The 10,230-nt window shown below is 40.4% G+C and overlaps 1 non-coding gene across 1 annotated transcript; it reads right to left on the bottom strand.

The window, feature by feature from the left end:
* Positions 1–8,775: 8,775 nt before the first annotated feature.
* On the bottom strand, positions 8,776–8,857 carry TRNAS-UGA. Its single transcript has one exon. It is a non-coding gene; the product is annotated as a tRNA-Ser (tRNA).
* Positions 8,858–10,230: the final 1,373 nt, after the last annotated feature.

Below are 10,230 nucleotides of genomic sequence, written 5' to 3'. Positions count from 1 at the left end.
ACCTGCCCTGGAAGAAGTAACTCCTTGAAAGCCATTAATGCAAACTGGACTGCTAACATCTCTTTCATGTTGATATGTAGATGCTGTAGTCTGGCAGGCCACTTGTCTTGTATCCACTTTCCATTTAGATGAGCTCCCCAAGCAATGTCTGAGGCATCTGTCGTTAGAATCTGACTCGCCTCTGGCCGGGTCACAGAGAGTCCCTTGTTTAGGTGACATTCCTGAGCCCACCACAAAAATTCCTTTTGAATGCAAGGTATTATTTGAATGACAGTGTCCAAATCCTGGCAGTGCTGTGTCCATACATTTTTGAGATACCACTGCAGCTTCCTCATATGCAGTTTGGCATTGGGAAGCACCAGAATACAAGATGCCATGAACCCTAAGGCTTGAAGGACTGTCCTTGCAGTCAGCCCGGACTGAAGAGATAGTTGATGGAAGTAACTGGAAAGATTCTTTTGTTTGTCCGGGGTTAAAAGGCCATCTGGGCTGCTGTATTCAGTCTCACACCCAGAAAGCACATGTCTTGAGAGGGTACTAGACTGGACTTTATTTTGTTCACAGAATACCCTAGGCATCTTAGCACTGCTATGACATATTCCAAATGCTGTAGAAGGTCTTCCTTTTCTTGAGCCAGAATCAGGCAGTCGTCCAAGTAAGGATAGATTTGAATTCCTTTTAGCCTGAAGTAAGCTATCACTGGAGCCAGAACCTTTGTGAATACTCTGGGCGCAGTAGATAAGCCAAAGGGCAATGCAGAGAACTGATAATGAGAATTTCCAGCTCGAAAACGCAGATACTTCCTGCAACTTAGTCTTATAGGCACATGAAGGTAAGCTTCCTTGAGATCTAAAGTTACCATCCAGTGATCTTTGCCCAGCAGAGGTAAAAGCTGTTGTAACGTCAACATTTTGAACTTGGGAATGTCCAGATAAATGTTGAGGATAGATAAATCCAAAATTGGTCTCCACGTGTTCCCCTTCTTCGGTACTAGGAACAGGCGAGAATAAAATCCTAGGCCCCTTTCTGGCACAGGAACTGGCTGAATGGCCCCTATTTGGAGCAACAGAGAAATTTGCTTGTGAGCCTCTGTTCTTTGTAGAGGAGGAATGTCTGGCATGCCTTTGAAAGGAGGCAAGGTATGGAAATAAAACCTGTAACCGTGGTGAATGATATCCAGAACCCATCTGTCTTGGGTAATTAAATCCCAATTTTCTTTGAAAAGAGACAGCCTTCCTCCCAAAGGTGCTGCCAGGCGAGAATGTACTGGCAGCTGAAAAGGCAGGTCATTGGGTCTGCTTACGAAAGGACTGACCCCTGCCCTCAGCAGAAGTCTGAGCAGGGGAACTCCCTGTCCTAGGCCTAAAAGAACCTTGAGCTCTGCCCCTACCACGTCTAGACCTACCCCTAGGCTGGGAATCATAAGCAGGATAAGTCCATCCCTTAGTAGGCCAATTTCTACTAAACTTCGGAGGCTGCACCTGCAAAAAATCCTTAACAGTTTGCATAGACTTAGCCTTGTCCTCCATTTTCTTTAAAACTGCTTCCACAGGCGAACCAAACAACACATCAGACTGTAAAGGAGCATCCAAAATCCTTGTTTTAACATGCTCAGCTAAATTCTGATCTCTCAACCAGGCGTGCCTACGAAGGACAGAACCAGTGGCAGCCACCCTCGAGGAGGCCTGCACAGCATCAAAACCACACTGCAAGGAATGTTTACCCACCTGTTCAGAAACATGAACTAAATCCTGCAACTCTTTACACTCAATACCTTCTGCCAGAGCATCCACCTTAGATTTCAATTGTGAAAGGAGATAATTCTGATATTTTAACATGTGAAACTGACAATTCAACGCCCTCATGGCTAAAGTGGAAGAAGTATACACTTTCTTTCCCCATCTATCCAAAGCCCTTGCCTCTTTATCAGGAGGAACAGGATTTTTAACAACAGAGGCCTTCACACCTTTAGGCCCCTGAGAGACAGTTTCGGGTCTGCCCTAGGACTCTTAAAAGATACTTATGAGCTTCAGGCACCCTATAGTACCTATCCGGTTTAACTGGGGCAGGAGGCAAAGAATCAGGATTCAGGAAGCCTCTGCAAAACATCTTCCACCACATTCAGAACAGGAGGTATAGCTAAAGGCCTATGCTGGGGTAAAACAAGAATTCCCTAAGCCTCTTCCTGGAATCAGAGAAATCTTGACCTTCCCATTTAAAATGCTCCCTCATGGAATGCAGAGTCTCTGAAAATGAAAAATCCTCAGGAGGAGAAGCTGAAGGAGTAGAATCATCCACATCAGAATCAGAATAAGGAGGATACTCCTGCAAGTCTTCAGCCGAAGACTCAGAAGCCTCCGAACATTGCTCAAAACTCTCAAACTCAGGTTCCACCCTAGGTCTCTTATCCGGAGGGGGCATAGAACCTCTAATCATAGTAATCAAATCCTCTGCCATTTTAAGCATATGTTTCTTAGGCAAAGACCCTGAAGCACTCGGAGAAACCCCCACTGAAGCTAAACTTGGCCTGCCTCGCAAAGAAGCCTTGGAAACAGAAGGGGAGGCTCTAACCACCTTAGGAAGAGAGGGAAGAACAGCCACCTGAGAAGCCCCCTCAGCCTGGCCTACTTCCTGAGAGGATACATCCTGTAACAGTAAAGTCTCTCCCTGAGACTCCAAAGAAACTCCTGGCAGAACCTCCGGCTCCACTGAGCCTTCTAAAGAACCGACGTCTGGGACTGTCGGTTCTTCCACTCTAGGCTTTGCTGCTTTGTCCTTGCGCTTTTGGCGAAGCGGCCGGAGCATCCGGCGGCATTTTATAATTACAACGCTTCCCAAAAACTAACCTGGCACAGTCTAACCTTCTCTTAATAGTGCGTTTGTTAAATCTAGCACAAGAGCGGCATCCAACAACGCCGTGCTCAGGCCCTAAACAAGGTATACACAAAGTATGGTAATCCCTATGAGGTATCTGTTTCCCACAAGAAATACAGTTATTCACTTTTTCTGACATCCGGTTAAATACTGAGGCAAGAAAAAACCAAAATATTCCCCAACGGGGTACTTAGCCAACTTTGATTCGGTCTGAAACTCTGACTTCAGAAACTTTCAGAACGCCAACCTGCACTCGCAAAATTGCTTCTGCATCGGACCATGCGGCAAAAAAGACTGAGGATATGACGTCGGTCATGCGCATTAGTACCCTGACGTACTGACGTCAGTCTAATGCGCCCTGACCGACGTCAGCCATATACTTTGGTATTCGGGCCGACTGGACAGCGGACTACCCAATAGTTAGGACTGCAGCAATGTGGAATGAAGAACATTGAGGGGCACGTGGATTATTGTTTGGGAAAGTTTTGCTCAGGTCAGCAATAGTTTCTATAAAGAATATGTTGAATTGTGAACTTAGTTGGAGGTCAGATATACTTTGGTCAGGGCAGGGGTTATTCCTGGAGCCTGGATGGAGAAGGGAATTAATGGATTTCCAGAATTGTTTGGGGGGTTTATTATTATTGGACTGGAGCTTACTGTAGTATGTTTTTTTGTCCATGGAGATTAGTTTCTTTGCACGGTTGCAGTTGAGTCTACTGGAGCAGGGTAAAAGGCAAATCACTTTACCAGACAGTGCTTAAGGGCAACTGGAAGCCTGGGCTAAGCTCCTTAATGGCCCCTGAAATGCATGAATAGAGAAAACCTACGAGCAATTAATATCTCTTTAACTGCACTAGACACAGGCCAAATATCTTAAAACATTAAGATGAAATCGCTCAATAACTTGTATCATTTTTTTAATTATTATTGTAAATACAAATAAGTAATATTAGACTTCTGCAGAAGTCAGTAAGATGTAACTAGAGAAACACCTGGAGGTGCCACTAGGCTTTAATGAGCGAACACCTGAGGGACAAATCTAGTATACCATCCTCCCTTTTAGACTGCATGGTGCCAGTGCAACCTTTCTGACTTATAAAATGAATCCTAGACCTTCAAGGTTAGTAGGTTGCTGCCTACCTGGATGATGTCATTATCCACTGTGAGTATGGAGACTACCATCAGACCACTGTACAAGCTGTATCAGATCATAAGCTGGATTAATTGTTAAAGCCTCCAAAAGCATGGTAAGCATAACTGATGTTAAATAACATTCCTCTTTCCTGTTACATATTTTAGCTAACACCCCCCCTCTCAAAAAAAAAAAAAGTAGAGACAGAGGAAATTGGTCTATACCAGATACTAAGAAACAACTGAGGGCTTGGGATTAGGCTGGGTATTTCAAGAAGTTTATACCCATTTTACAGCAACAGCACACATACACACACAAACATGTACACATGCCAAGTTAAGCTGCCCGTCAAACTAAAGTGGACAATGGAAGCAAACACTGTTTTCCAAAAGTTAAAAGGAATGTTATGTCCAAAGTTTGTGTTAGCACCTCTGTATTTTAACAAACCATTTATAGTCTATACTGACTCACAAGAAGTAGGTTTAGGAGCCATGCTACCATAAATGTTTTAAGTGGAGGAACACCCAGTATGTTTCCCAAGTCAAAAACTTAAAACAAAACTGTGCAGGTGAGTCTTATCTCTCCTGCTCATATTCAAAGTTTGGCTCAGGCCAAGCGAGATACACCATAATGCAGATGGCCTACTGAGAACATACAGGCTATCCAATTGGCAAGAATCTGATGGTTAAAAGCTTAAGAGGTGAATTTTAACATAGTTTGACAAGTCTAACCAAATGGTGACGTACAACAGACCCAAGACTGTGTAAGCACTGATGCAAGTTATATATAAACAACTTCTGTACTGAATATCGTTGGAAAGGAACACTATTGCTTCAAGCTGTATTTTCTTTACCTCAGATAGACATGTTTCTATAAGAAGAGAAATAGAATTTGCTGTATTAGCCAGAGCAGATTTACTTAATGAAACAACTAAAGCTGCATAAAAAGGTATTGAGGAAAGCCCCTGCAGAGTTTGTTCGCTTAACAGTGGTTTTCCTGCAATGGTAAAATATACCAAGAAGAAACTGGAAGTTGTTCTTAAAGGACTACTAAACTACTGAGAGAGAAAGAAAGAAAGACATGGAGACAAACTGTAGCCTAGCAATTTAGTACTAGTTGTGTAAGTATACACAAATGCACACACACACACACACACACACATACATACATATATATATATATATATATATATATATATATATATATATATATATATATATATATATATATATATATATATATATGTACATATTTATATATATGTATATATATATACATATACTCCTTTATGTCGCTGACAAGCTTTCATCTACATAAAATACGTCATAAAATTTCACTGAATCTCTTTCATCGAAATAAAAAAAAAAAACAGCAAGATAATGTGATCGCAAATGAAATGCATTTCATTTGTGATCACCTAACAGAACTACAAACTTTGCTTTTACCCTCATACCCCCCAGTATGGGGGCTCCTTCCCCATGTCCCCAAAAATTAAATGAACTAAATATGAGTTTGCACAACCACATAGAATAAGGATAACTCTTGAAATTATAGTACAGTTGAACTAATGCAGTTTGACTGTAATATAATTTGACCACTCCTACCACCGACGGAATTTATCACAAACTGCAGCATGAGATAAATGCATATTGTGACAAAATCAGCTGTAGCCATATATATGCATGTATGTATAGGCTCATAAGTTCATTATTAGGCTACTGATCTGTGAGGATCTTACACTTAGCCCTACATTACCATGGTGGTTTTATCCCTTATATTTTTGAGAACAAATAAACTAAGCCACGGTGGTGCAGCGGTTGCGTTGTTGCCTCACAGCAAGAGGTTCTCCCATTCGATTCTTGGCTGGAGCGCCTTCTGTGTGGAGTCTGCATGTCCTCCCCATGGTCAAGTGGCATTTGAAAGACATGTGTAGAATGGGCGTGGCTTCGTTGAAGGTTGGGCGTCAAGCTGGCACCTTGGCACCCGTAAAAAAAATCTACTGCCAGTCATTAACGGACCGGAGTTCCACTGTGGCGACCCCTAACCGGGAAAAGCCGAAAGAAGAAGAAGATTTTTGAGAACAAATAACCCAGAGGCAGGTTGAACAAGGATATGTTGGGACATTTACAAAAAATACTGAACTTCTACTTTTCTTCCCTTAATCACTGTTTCATCACAAATCCACATTCACCATTACATCCCTTAACAACACAATCATTAAGGCTGAAATCCATACTAAGCTTCTTGGTGCCATTTATAGATGACAACTTAAATTTGACCTTTACATATTCCATTGTATTAAGAAAACCCATCACAAATTAGGTCTATTGTACAGAAATAAAAAGTTCCTAACTAGTGAGTCATGACAGACACTTGCCTTCTCCCTAAACTTTTCTATAGTTCACAAATCCTAACCTAACTAACCTGCAATCTAATCTCCTCAAAAAACTTGAAACCACCCGTAATAAAGTAGTTAGATTTGCATCAAATAAGCCAGCTAAGTCACATCACTGCTTTGCTCTTAAGACATTAAACTGGTCAGAATTCACTAATCATCTTCAACTTTTTCAACTCACCATCATCCATTCCATGTACAAACTCTCCTCTTGCCCTAACATCTCCTCTTTAATCTCTATATACACCCCCCTAGAACTCTTAGGAGCTCTAATCAATATCACCTCGAAATTTAAAAACCTATGAGATCTTCAAAACAAAACCTTTACAGCTACTTACCAGCCCTCTCATGGAACAAGCTTCCCATGTTTCAATGAAAAATTAACCAGACTCATGAATTCAAGAAAGCTCTTAAAAAAGATCACCTAAATACTACCTGGCCATATCATTATAAATATCCTACATGAACTCTTCACACTCTTCCCTTTTCCAACTCTCACTGTCTTCTTCTTAGCCCGTTATATATTCTCTTAACTCTTAACTTTTCTGCTTCTTGTTAGCCCAGCTCATCCCTTATTCTTCTCCTTTATTCTCTTCACCGAACCTCCCTACTAACTTTATCTTCCCTTCCACTTATTAACCTAAGCCTCCTCTATTCCTATTCCCCTACCTTAGCCAACTTCAGAACATACTTACTTCTCATTAAACTCCAATAACAATAGCAGTCTTCTTTTTTCCCCCAATTGCCTTTTTACTACCAGGACAGTTTCCTTGCACAATATCGTAATTATGTTTCTTACTCTATTTATAGGAGTGTTTATTTACTTATTATGGGAAAGTTGCATTTATATCACATATAATATTCCATGAACCTCTGTTTAAACCAAAAATCTCTGTATAATAGATGTGTCATAATGTTTTACATCTGTAATGTTTGCATATAGTACTGCTGTATTTTATCATTGTATCTTACTAACCATTGTGATTTATTAACTTGTTTTACTGTGGAGTTTTTCTCCCCAGGCCTCCACTGAAGAAGGCTTTAAAAATGTCAAGCAAAAAATAAATAAATGCACTTGTTGCCCCTAACTATGAGGGACAGAAGGGTTAAACCAGAGTGAATTTGCAGTTTCTCATCCATTACATTTGAAAAGACTAATAGAAGTACTTAATTTTATGTGGAATAGAAGACAATTTCATAGAAGAAGCACCCTCTATGATGCATGCCTAGTCTTCCAACATACTCTATTAATGTTGGAAAAGAAATTAATATCCCATGAGCAAGTATTCACTCCATCACAAGACTTACAAATGTGAAATAGATTTCACAGGACAGGGTCTGTTGAGGTTCTATATGCAAGTCAAAGGTCGCCTATTAGCCTGTATGATACCAGAATGAGGGACAAGACTTTTGAGACAGTCTGCATAGTTTCTGTGATTTAGGCCTTTGATTTGTTTAATGATAAAAAAATCACGGTTGCACCATATGTGACAAGTGAACTGCAAAAGTACATACCGAATGGAGAATTATGTTTAATGTTTGGCTTGATTGCATCCCTGGACCTGGCAGCCATACTTTTAGATATAAGCTCTATGATGAAAAAGGTCTTTCTTACAATAGTGGCTATATATATATATATATATATATATATATATATATATTTTTTTTTTTTTTATTTTACATTTGTTTACCGGGAAAATCTGTCTAGACACAGGTCCATTTTCAGCGGAGGCCTGGGGAGAAAAGCTCCACATATCAAAGTACATGAAGGATCATATGAGCAAGCATATAAGAATACATATGAGCACATTTAAGAGAATATATATAAACATATATACAGCTATAGTACATTCTACAAGACCATGACTGCAAAATAGAAAATCACACTTTTTTTCCCTTGTAATAGAAGACAGGTACTTGTTTTGTAAAGTACATATTATTGAATATGAAAAGCACATATCCTTGGATAAACAAGTATATTAGGAGAATACAGGTGATCCTTAATGGAATCCTTTCAGCAGTGCAGTGGGGTGGGGTGGATTAGCCAGGGGTGTAGCATGAACAAAGCCAGTTGTTTGCATAGTGGGTTTTTAGGAGTTTTTTCAATTGGGTAATAGAGGTGGCGGAAGTAATTTGGTTTAGGAGTGAATTCCAGGTTCTGGCAATAGTGCAGGCCTATACAAGCCTAGCCATAACAATTCCCTGACTATTTCTTCCCACACTATTTACTTCCCTGGACCCCTGTCTAGCAGAGAAAGTAGAAATGATGGATTCTAAGAAAACACTTGATCAGATAAACTAGTTGCAACACTACAAGGTGTCTGATGTAAAGAAATATGTCTGAGAGAGAGAAGAGATGCTAAAACAGCACCGATGTAATTGACAGGATTCGAACCTGTGCGGGGATACCCCAATGGATTTCAAGTCCATCGCCTTAACCACTCGGCCATGATTACAACACCCATAAGCTGAAGAGAATAATTTTTTTTTTTTTTTTTGGGGGGGGGGGGTTAAGAGTAAGCTTGATGTTCGTGAACCATGCTTAGCTAAAGCAAAGTTATTTTGAGTTAGGGTTTGTAGCTCATGTAGGGTGGGGACGGTACATATAATGGTGGTGTCAGCTGCGTATTGCACTATTGAGGCAGAGAGGGAGGATGAAGCTATCTGGTTTGTAAATAGGAAGAAAAGCAAAGGACTGAGGCTGGATCCCTGAGGGACACCTATGGTTATTAGTAACAGGGGAGACAGTTGGTCTTGCCATAGAACTGGTTGCTGACAGCCCGATAAGTAGCAACTGAACCATGATATAGTGGAGGAACTTATGTTAAGGGTAGATAGAGTTCTGATAAGCATATTATGGTTAACCATATCAAAAGCTTTAGATAAATCTAAGAATATGGAGGATACAAAGTGTCCCTTGTTCCTATGGTGATTGACTATGTTGGCAAACAAGAGTAATGCTGTGGGAAGGTCTAAAGCTATGCTGAGATTTGGATAGTAGGTTGTTATTTAGGAGGTATTGCATTAGTTGAGTATGAACTATTCTCTCTAGTATTTTTGATAATGGTGATAGAATTGTGGTTGGGTAATAGTTGGTGAGCTCAAGGAAGTTGCCTCCTTTGTGGAGTGGAATAATATGTGATATTTTCCATGAGTCAGGGACTTTACATTCTGATATTGACCTATTTATGACAATGGACACGGGATAGGCTATAGCCTCTGCTGTTATCCGAAGGATGTCTGCTGGAAGATTATCGGCTGCCAGTGTGGTTGGTTTAAGATTTTTGAGGGGCTTGGCTATTACCTTAGTGGGCACTGGGTGTCCAGAAAAGCTGGTGGAATAGTTTTGTGAACTGGGGTGGGTAGGGGTAGCTGTTGGTATGGGGCTACTAGTACTATTTTGGGTGTTGGCAAGGACTTGGACTGTTTCGAGTGGGGATGTTTTCATGGTTATTTGGTAATACAGGAGTAGGGGTAGTGCATTTCCCTCGGTGCAGTAAACTCTTTATTGTGGCCCAGACTCATATATGGTAATCAAAGGGCAGTTTGTTGTTAACATAGGTTCCCAGATCCCTGACTATGTGATCAAGTTTCAAGGGTATGTTATCAATGTGATACCTACAAGGGAAATAATAAAGATGTCATTATACTTTTATTGAAATTTAGTTTTAAAGCATAGTTTTGATACCAGCTATTTGTTTGGAAAAGGCCCTCTTGGAAGATTTAGTTGTGCTCTGGGGAATTTATGATGGCACAAAGTTTATGGTCATCTGCAAACTTGATCAGCCATAAATCCTTAACATTTGGTTTGACCTCTGACAAGTAAAAG

This window comes from Protopterus annectens, chromosome 2.part1, assembly GCF_019279795.1.
Source record: "Protopterus annectens isolate FY-2018-M chromosome 2.part1, PAN1.0, whole genome shotgun sequence".
Taxonomy (NCBI): Eukaryota; Metazoa; Chordata; order Ceratodontiformes; family Protopteridae; genus Protopterus; species Protopterus annectens.
Note: the sequence above shows the minus strand (reverse complement) of the source record. Positions and strands in the feature narration are given on the sequence as shown.